Source organism: Vigna unguiculata, chromosome 7 (assembly GCF_004118075.2).
Source record: "Vigna unguiculata cultivar IT97K-499-35 chromosome 7, ASM411807v1, whole genome shotgun sequence".
Taxonomy (NCBI): domain Eukaryota; kingdom Viridiplantae; phylum Streptophyta; class Magnoliopsida; order Fabales; family Fabaceae; genus Vigna; species Vigna unguiculata.
The window spans coordinates 22,476,087-22,484,424 of NC_040285.1; positions in this window are offsets into that span (position 1 = coordinate 22,476,087).

Genomic DNA, 8,338 nt, shown 5'->3' on the forward strand with positions numbered 1-8,338 from the left:
AAATTAATCCCTGAACATATTTTTGGTCACTGTTATTTAAGAATTTTTTGTAGTAAAAGGTTACATGATAAAAAAAATGAAGTGTAAACAATATAAAACTATAAAGGATAGGCATTAGATAAAAATGTAAATAGAAAACTATCTTAAACTACAAAAGATATGAAAAAAAATAGACTTAAATATTACTTTAGTCTCTATTTTTGTCAAATTTGTTTAATGTAATCTTCGATTTCTTTTGTATTCAATAAGGTTCGAATTTTTCATTAATTTGATTCTTTTTTTTTAACATCTGTTTGTACATGTTAGTTCATATTTTATTTTTAGTTTCTCCATTTTATTTTACTTTTAAAAAAAATTCTTAATTAAAAAAAGTTATTCACGGGTCAAATCATCGTACCTTCCGAAATATATAAAACATATATTTCAGAATAAATATTCAAAAAAATATTTCTAAATTTAAAAATACCTTCCGAAATTAGAGATGGCAAATAAATTTGTTCCCGTGGGTATTGCTCGAACCCGTCCCCGTTTTGACGGGGAATCCCCGCATTAATTGGGTATGGGTTTGGGTATGGGGAATCTCCGACTTTTTCAATTGGGTATGAGAATGTATATATCCCTGCCATAATACTCGTCCCCGTTTAAATTATTAAATATTCATAATTAATTAAGTAACCATATATATATATATATATATATATATATATATATATATATATATATATATATATATATATATATATATACTTACTATTATTTATTTCTTCTAATTATTTGGTTTGTCATGAAACTCATTCGCATCTCCATTACAGTTTTCATCTTAGCATAACCTTTATGTAATTTTGTTAAAAAAATGTATGTCAATTAAAAAAAAAAAGTATACCTCACATTTGAATATTTCTATTATTTTGTAATATTTTTTATTTATTGTATATTTTCCTTTCATATGAGAAAGTGTAATACTCTCAATTTAAGTACTTAATAGCACAAACATTTCGTTTACTAGGTAATATAAAAAAATTATATTTACTTATTATTATTAGTTTTTGTTTCATTTGAAGAACTCTTTTGTTTTGTTAAAATAATTTTTGTTATTTCTCAACCATTGAGTATATATGTTGCTATTTGAAAAGTTTTCTTAGATTATTTTTCATCTTATCATACCCTTAATTATACATTTGTTGTCCTTTGTGCGATTTCTTTCAATAGTCTCTCAAATTGTTTTTAAATATTTGTTAATATTTTAATATTTTTATTTGTTGTTTATTTTCATTGTGTAGAATACTATTTCAATATATTTTATCTAATTATTTTTTTATTTTCTAACTCATTATCAATTATACTGTAATTTTTACACTATAATTGTATAAATAACTTTTATTTATGCAATATAAAAATTTAATGTAATTGTCATGAATAATTTTTTATCACCATTAAACATAATTGAAGTTCAAAAGATACAAGATCTATGTTAAAATTTCATTATTATGATTATTATTTATTCTTTGTATCATTTTGATCAAGTGATGTATTATAACTTTTATTAATGTATAAAGAAGAGATTCATTAAAATTTAAAAGATTGAAGCAAACAAACATTTAAAATATATTTTAATTTGAATATTTGTTTTCCTTTTATATTTTTTAAAAATTATTTTTAAATTTTATTAACTAGGTTTCATTAATGTTTGCAAATTTAATAAATGTTTTGGTTCTCATGAAATTTTATTTGGTATTATAATCTAAAATGTAAATAATTATAATTTATTTTAAACTTTTATTATGATTATTATTATTTTTTGTATCATTTTGACCAAATGATGTATTATAACTTTTATTAGTGTATAAAAAAAATCATTAGAATGTTTAAAATATATTTTAATTTGAATATTTGTTTTCCTTTTATATTTTTAAATATTATCAACTATGTTTCATTAATATTTGCAAATTTAATAAATGTTTTGGTTTTCATGAAATTTTATTTGGTATTATAATCTAAAATGTACAATTATAATTTATTTTAAAGTATTTGATATCGAAGAAACAAACAACCATCCTTCTAATATTGAATATTTGATAATATTATGTAATTGGATTACATTATTAAACATGTAGGGTGTGACTTGGATGCACGATCAAGACCTCAATTGCATGATTGGATTACATTATTACTCCATGGACGACTTAATATATTAACAATTCAATAAGATATGAAGCTAGGTACTAGTCTGCTTATATAATTGTTTTTTTTTTTCATTGTTGCACAAATATTTCTTTTTTATTCGTTATATACGTTCTTTAAGGATGTCTCTACTTTTTCTTTCCCTATTATTTTAAACAATATCTCTGAATTTTTGTCTTTTCTAAAACTATAACTATTTCTAACTTTTATTTTGAAAACGAAACTAAAGCAGTACTGGCTTCTTCTTTTTCTTTTTAACTATACTAACTTTAAATGTGTTGAACCCATCTCACTACAAAAATATCTAACTTTAGTGGGGTTTATTAGTTTGAGTTATAATTACCTCTAGTAAAAAATAAATATAACGGAGGTTTTAGAAATATTAGTTAAGTATTATGGATTTTGTCAAGAACCTTGATAAAATTTGAATTCCATTTTTCATTTTTCTTCTTCTTTTCCCTTTTGTAATTTTTAAATTTTTTATTTGGTTATTCAATGTTTTTTTCTCTATATGTGAGTGTTCGCTACCCTAAGAGGAAGAAGAAGAAGAAGCATTCACGTGTCTCCTACCATTCTCCCCGCTTTTTCTCTCTTTATGAGCGTGTTACCCTAGGAAGAAGACAGAGAAGTTTTCACGTGTCTCCCACCGTTCTCGCCGCATTTTCTCTCTTTGTGAGGAAGAAGAAGAAGCTTTTGATAATAAACATTGTTCTCCATGCTTTCAATTTCGATTTCATCACTTTTTTCCTCTCTTGATTTCATCACTCTTTTTCTTTCGATTTCATCACTTTTGTCACTTTCTCTTTCGATTTCATCTTCTTGCTCTTAATCCTTATGGAATCCATTTCATAAACTCTTTAAGAACATTATATTTCCTTGCATAACAGTTCTTATAAACATGACCTTGCACTAACATATCTCAAAATATCTAAAGAACATTTATGTAACTAAAAAGCTATTTTTAACATGTTTTTGTGTCTCATGCTAAATAAACCCAATTATAAGAAATCTCAATTAAATCAATCTTTTAAAAACAAAAATTTAATTAAATCCCAAAATTAAACATTAAATGAGGGCAAAAATATGAACTCATCACCTTTCTTCATACAATAATTGAAAGAAATAAATGACATATCATTTAGCTCATTTTTGGAAAAGAAACTAGAAAACTTATTGGCTTTCTTTTCAAAATTAGGGTTGTAACCTAGTCCAACCTTTCCAAAAATACAATTTTGAGAGTCAAGAACAACTTCTAGGTTTGTTTTCCCTCTTTTTAATCTTGCACATGTTTTTAAAAGGTATTTAACTTGGTTTTTCAATATAGTGAGTTTTCACAAGGTTTTGTAGCCAGCTGATTTTCACAACATGTTGAATTACTATAAATCATGTCTAGGTGTTCGAAATAAGTTTTTAAATCGACTAATTTTGATACTAGATTAACTTTGTTTTCTATCCAGTTGTTTAATCCTTTTAATCAATTGTTTATGATAGCAATTATGTTAACATCACCATGCAATTTTTCAAAGTCATGCAACAATTGATTATAGTCATTCTTGTCTTTTGATGATAGAGAACTTACTTATGATGAAGATGACTCCTATCCAGCCATGAGGCACAAGTTTGCTTCTTCACTTTCATCTTATGATGAGCTACTTGTTGAATCATCATTGTCTTCCCTAGCTATGTAGGCACATCTTTTCTAGGCTTTTTCTCCTTTTTCTTGTCACAAATTTTCTCCTTTTCTTTGTTAATGTTTAGACATTCAATTTTGATATGTCCTTGTTTTCCACAATTATAACAAGAGAAACTAGGAGTGTTACTTGAATCACTTCATTTAGAATTGTACCTCTTTTTATTACCTTTGTTGTTTTCCTCTTAAGATACTTTTCAAACCTCTTAACCAGTAGATTCAAGTTTTCATTGTCACTTGATTTAGCTTTTTGGTGCTAGTCTTCAAGGCTATATTCTTCACCTTTTCTCACTTGACCCTTGCTCATTTAGCCTTTGCATCTCAATTTCATGTTCCTTTACCTTACCAAACAATGCAATTATGATCATAGTGGATAGATCCCTTGATTCTGAGATGGTCGTGACCTTAGGTTTCCAACTCCTTTCAAGACGCTTAGCACTTTAATGTTTAGCTCTTCTTTATCAAACTCCTTTCCCAAGCCTATAAGATGGTTGAAAATATGTGTGAATCTCTTTTTAGCTTCAGCTATTGATTCTTCTTGTTGCATCTTGAACAACTCATATTCTTGGATCAAAACATGCTTCCTTGCTCTCTTCACATCATTTGTTCCCTCATGAATAACTTTGCATATCCCACGTGTCTTTTGCAATTTTGCATTGAGAGACTCTAAAAAACTCATCCATGTTCAATGAAGAGTTGAGGATATTCTTTGTTGTAAAATCATATTGAGCACGCCTTCTTTTTTCCTTTGTCCATATATTTCATGGGTTGTCAACCTCTAATCAACAACATGTTTAGGAGTGTAAAATTCATTCATAATTGATAATTGTTCTGGTTCAGAAAAATACTAGATAATTCTTCACCAAAACAAAAAGAAAGTGTTTTAGACTAACTTTGGTCAAAAAAAAATCTCTCATCCCTTGACCATGGGAGTAACCTTCTTATTTATAGAATAATCAGTTACAAAATATTAAATTCTACAAATACAAAATAAAACGAAATTATCTTTTACTCTTAAAATATCTCTAAATATAATAACAACCTTATTAATTCCCAAAATCCCACCAAACACGGAATTTAATTCAGTTAATATTCTCCCCTCGGTACCGACCCGATTCACTACTCCCGATCTGCTATATGCTAAAAATCCGTCTTCCCTTGTAACTATCATCTCGGCCTAAAACCGAACCACCTTCTCTGGACCAGTACATAGCTCTCCAACTTCTGCACTTTCTCGTCTTCAGGACGAGGAGAGCAGAGGTTGTCCTGTCAATAACTGCTCTTCACCACTTCCCGTAAAATCATCATTACTCCTTGCATTCACGCAACCATGTGTAACTCATCCAACGGTCCCACTTTACTCTCCTTTTTTGAATATCAAACATCACTTATTTCCCCCTTTAACCTACGCAACTCAACCATCCCTTCATCTTCTTACTCATCGCACTCAAGCTCTTTCGACTCCCACCTGTCCTTCTCAACCGCCATTTCCTTTTTCCAGGTACTTCTTCTTTCTCCTTCAAATTTCACGCTTGTGTCCCCTTGCTCCCTTTGCTTGCTTCTTATGCATTATCTCTGTTTTTTGTACGGTGTTTTAGCTTTGCGATTGTATTTCCTTCCCTGATTATGCATAACTTATTCTCAAAAACCCTTACCACGCCGCCACTGTAATCGCCCTCCATGAATACCCACTATAACGTCCTCTATTCCTAGTCCCCCCTGGCCTTACGCAGGGAAACCTCATCCATGACTACCCTCACTACAATTAGGGCTTGTAGACACCACCAAACCTTGTGTAAAAGCAATGAGACTGATGTAACCGTTATTGCCTGCGATGGTGATGAACCTATTTGCAGGGATGGCAATTTATTTCCCATTTCCCCTCAAAACTTTACTTATATGTATGTCACTTTATTTGAGAAGCTAGGCTTACGACTTCCTTTCAATACCTTCGAAAAAGAACTCCTCACCATTCTGAATGTCTCTCCGTGCCAACTGCACCCTAACAGTTGGGCTTTCATTCGTGCCTTCCAAATTCTATGCACTCACTTCGGTATTACCCCCTCAAGCAACATGTTTCTCTACTCCTTTGAATTACGAGCTCCTCATAAAAAACTATTAGCTTCCCTTAGTGGTGTTAGTGGTCGAGCTCTCCTAACCTTATACAACTCTTCTTACAAGGGTTTCAAGGGTATTTTCATAAAAATAGTCGCCCCCGATCACAGCCCTTCCCTCCTAGAAGGCTTCCCCTTATATTGGTGCCAATCGCCCAACCTTCAATCCCCTCAGCAATTAGAAGACATGGACCCTTCTGAGAAAAAAGACTACCTAATGCTGGAACAACTGGATGTTATTTTTGATACCCGAAAATTATTAGAGCTGGAGTTCCGAGTGGTGGATCTAAAATTCCACATCAGTACTTACTTTACTACTATCCTTTTATTATCTTATACTTAATACCACCTCCCTTTTAACCAATTCTACTTATTTTTGCAGAGAGCCTGATGGCGATGTCCCATGAAGATATGTTAAAACGAGCTCGCCAACTCAAAAAGCAAAAAACCACAACACCTGGTGCGAGTCCTTCGGCACCCCCTCCTCGTATTGAGCTTCATGAAGAGACATCGGAACCCGATCTCGAGCCCTTGACCAGAAAATTCAAATCCCGAGGCAAAAAGGTAATTGAAGCCACCTCACAAAACTCAACCTCGCAAATTCAGTTGGCTCCTCATCAGACAGTGGATGACACCGAGATGAGCTTCTGGCACCCCCAGTTCCTTCATTCTCAACATGGTCGGAAACACAACTACCTCTGTCACGATATCAACCTGCTAAGGACCCAAGATCTCAAAACTTTTCACGAGAGTATCCTGGCTAATCTCCATAAAGCCAAGGCATCCAATTTTATGCTGATGGACCAATTCAACCTCCAATCCACTCAGAAATCCCTTGACTTAGAGCAAAAGGATCAAGCTTTGGCACTTTCCCAAACTGAAACCTCTCGTTTGACCAGTGAAGTTGCCGAGCTAGCCAACCAAGTAAAGAAAAAGGACGAATCCCTTGCTGATTTACACAATCAACTGAAAACTCTAGAAGCCGAGAAGAAAAACTGGATTCTCAAAGAGAAAGATCTTCTCAACAGCTCAGAACTTCTCAAAGACCAAATCGGTTCTTCCCTGAACATGGGATTCCAACTTGCTCTTGATCAAGTCCGAGTTCTATGTCCTGATGCAGATTTATCTCCAGCAGACATCTCTAAGTCCATGGTCAATGGACAACTGGTGGATGTCAATGACTGAGATTCCCTACTTTATATTTAGGCTTATTTTTTGTATTACCTTTTGAACTTGGCTATCTATTTATCATTGTGCACAAACATTTAACCTTACTTCTCCATATTTTATTGTTAAATCTCTCGCTTATTTCTCTCCTTGAACTCTCCACTTGATACTAAGAAACTACGTACTTCTAACTTATACAACCAATCTTAACTTAACCAACTTTTAAATAATCTTGATTGCCAACTGTTCTACGCTACACCCTTAACCGATTTCAATGCCCTATAATCTCGATCTCGATCACACCAATTTAGTCAGTTCCTTAATATCTAATATCTACACCTCCTAACTTTGACCTCAGTTATAAACCGAGCTCTCAGTTACACCAGTTTAGCTAATCTCTCTTAGCCAATACCTACACTTTTACTACCTCTGATCTCAGTTATAAATCGAGCTCTCAGTCACACCAGTTTAGCTAATTTCTCTTAGCTCATACCTACATTTCTACTACCTCTTATCTCGGTTATAAACCGAGCTCTCAGTCACACCAGTTTAGCTAATCTCTCTTAGCCAATACCTATACTTCTACTATCTCTGATCTCGGTTATAAACCGAGCTCTCAGTCACACCAGTTTAGCTAATCTCTCTTAGCTAATACCTATACGAATAGAACGCAAAAGCTCTTTTAAACCTCAAGCAAATCAGCTTGGAATAGAACACAAAGGCTCTTTTAAACCTCAAGCACATAGGCTTGGAATAGAACACAAAGGCTCTTTAAAACCTCAAGCATATAGGCTTAGAATAGAACACAAAAGCTCTTTAAAACCTCAAGCACATAGGCTTGGAATAGAACACGAAGGCTCTTTAAAACCTCAAGCACATAGGCTTGGAATAGAACACAAAGGCTCTTTTAAACCTCAAGCACATAGGCTTGGAATAGAAAAAGTAACACTGAATAATATTATATTTGAAAAATTAAAACCAAGAAAAACATCTCTACAGAACAAAACAATTCAGCTAAAGTATTAACTAAAGTAAAAACGCAAATTCGACGCATTCCATGTCCGTGGTATCTCCTTTCCCTCTAGTGTCTCCAATTTGTAAGCTCCTTCCCCCAATATTTCTTTAACACGATAAGGCCCGGTCCACTTTGGCGCCAACTTACTATCCATCTGAATTAATTGTGCCT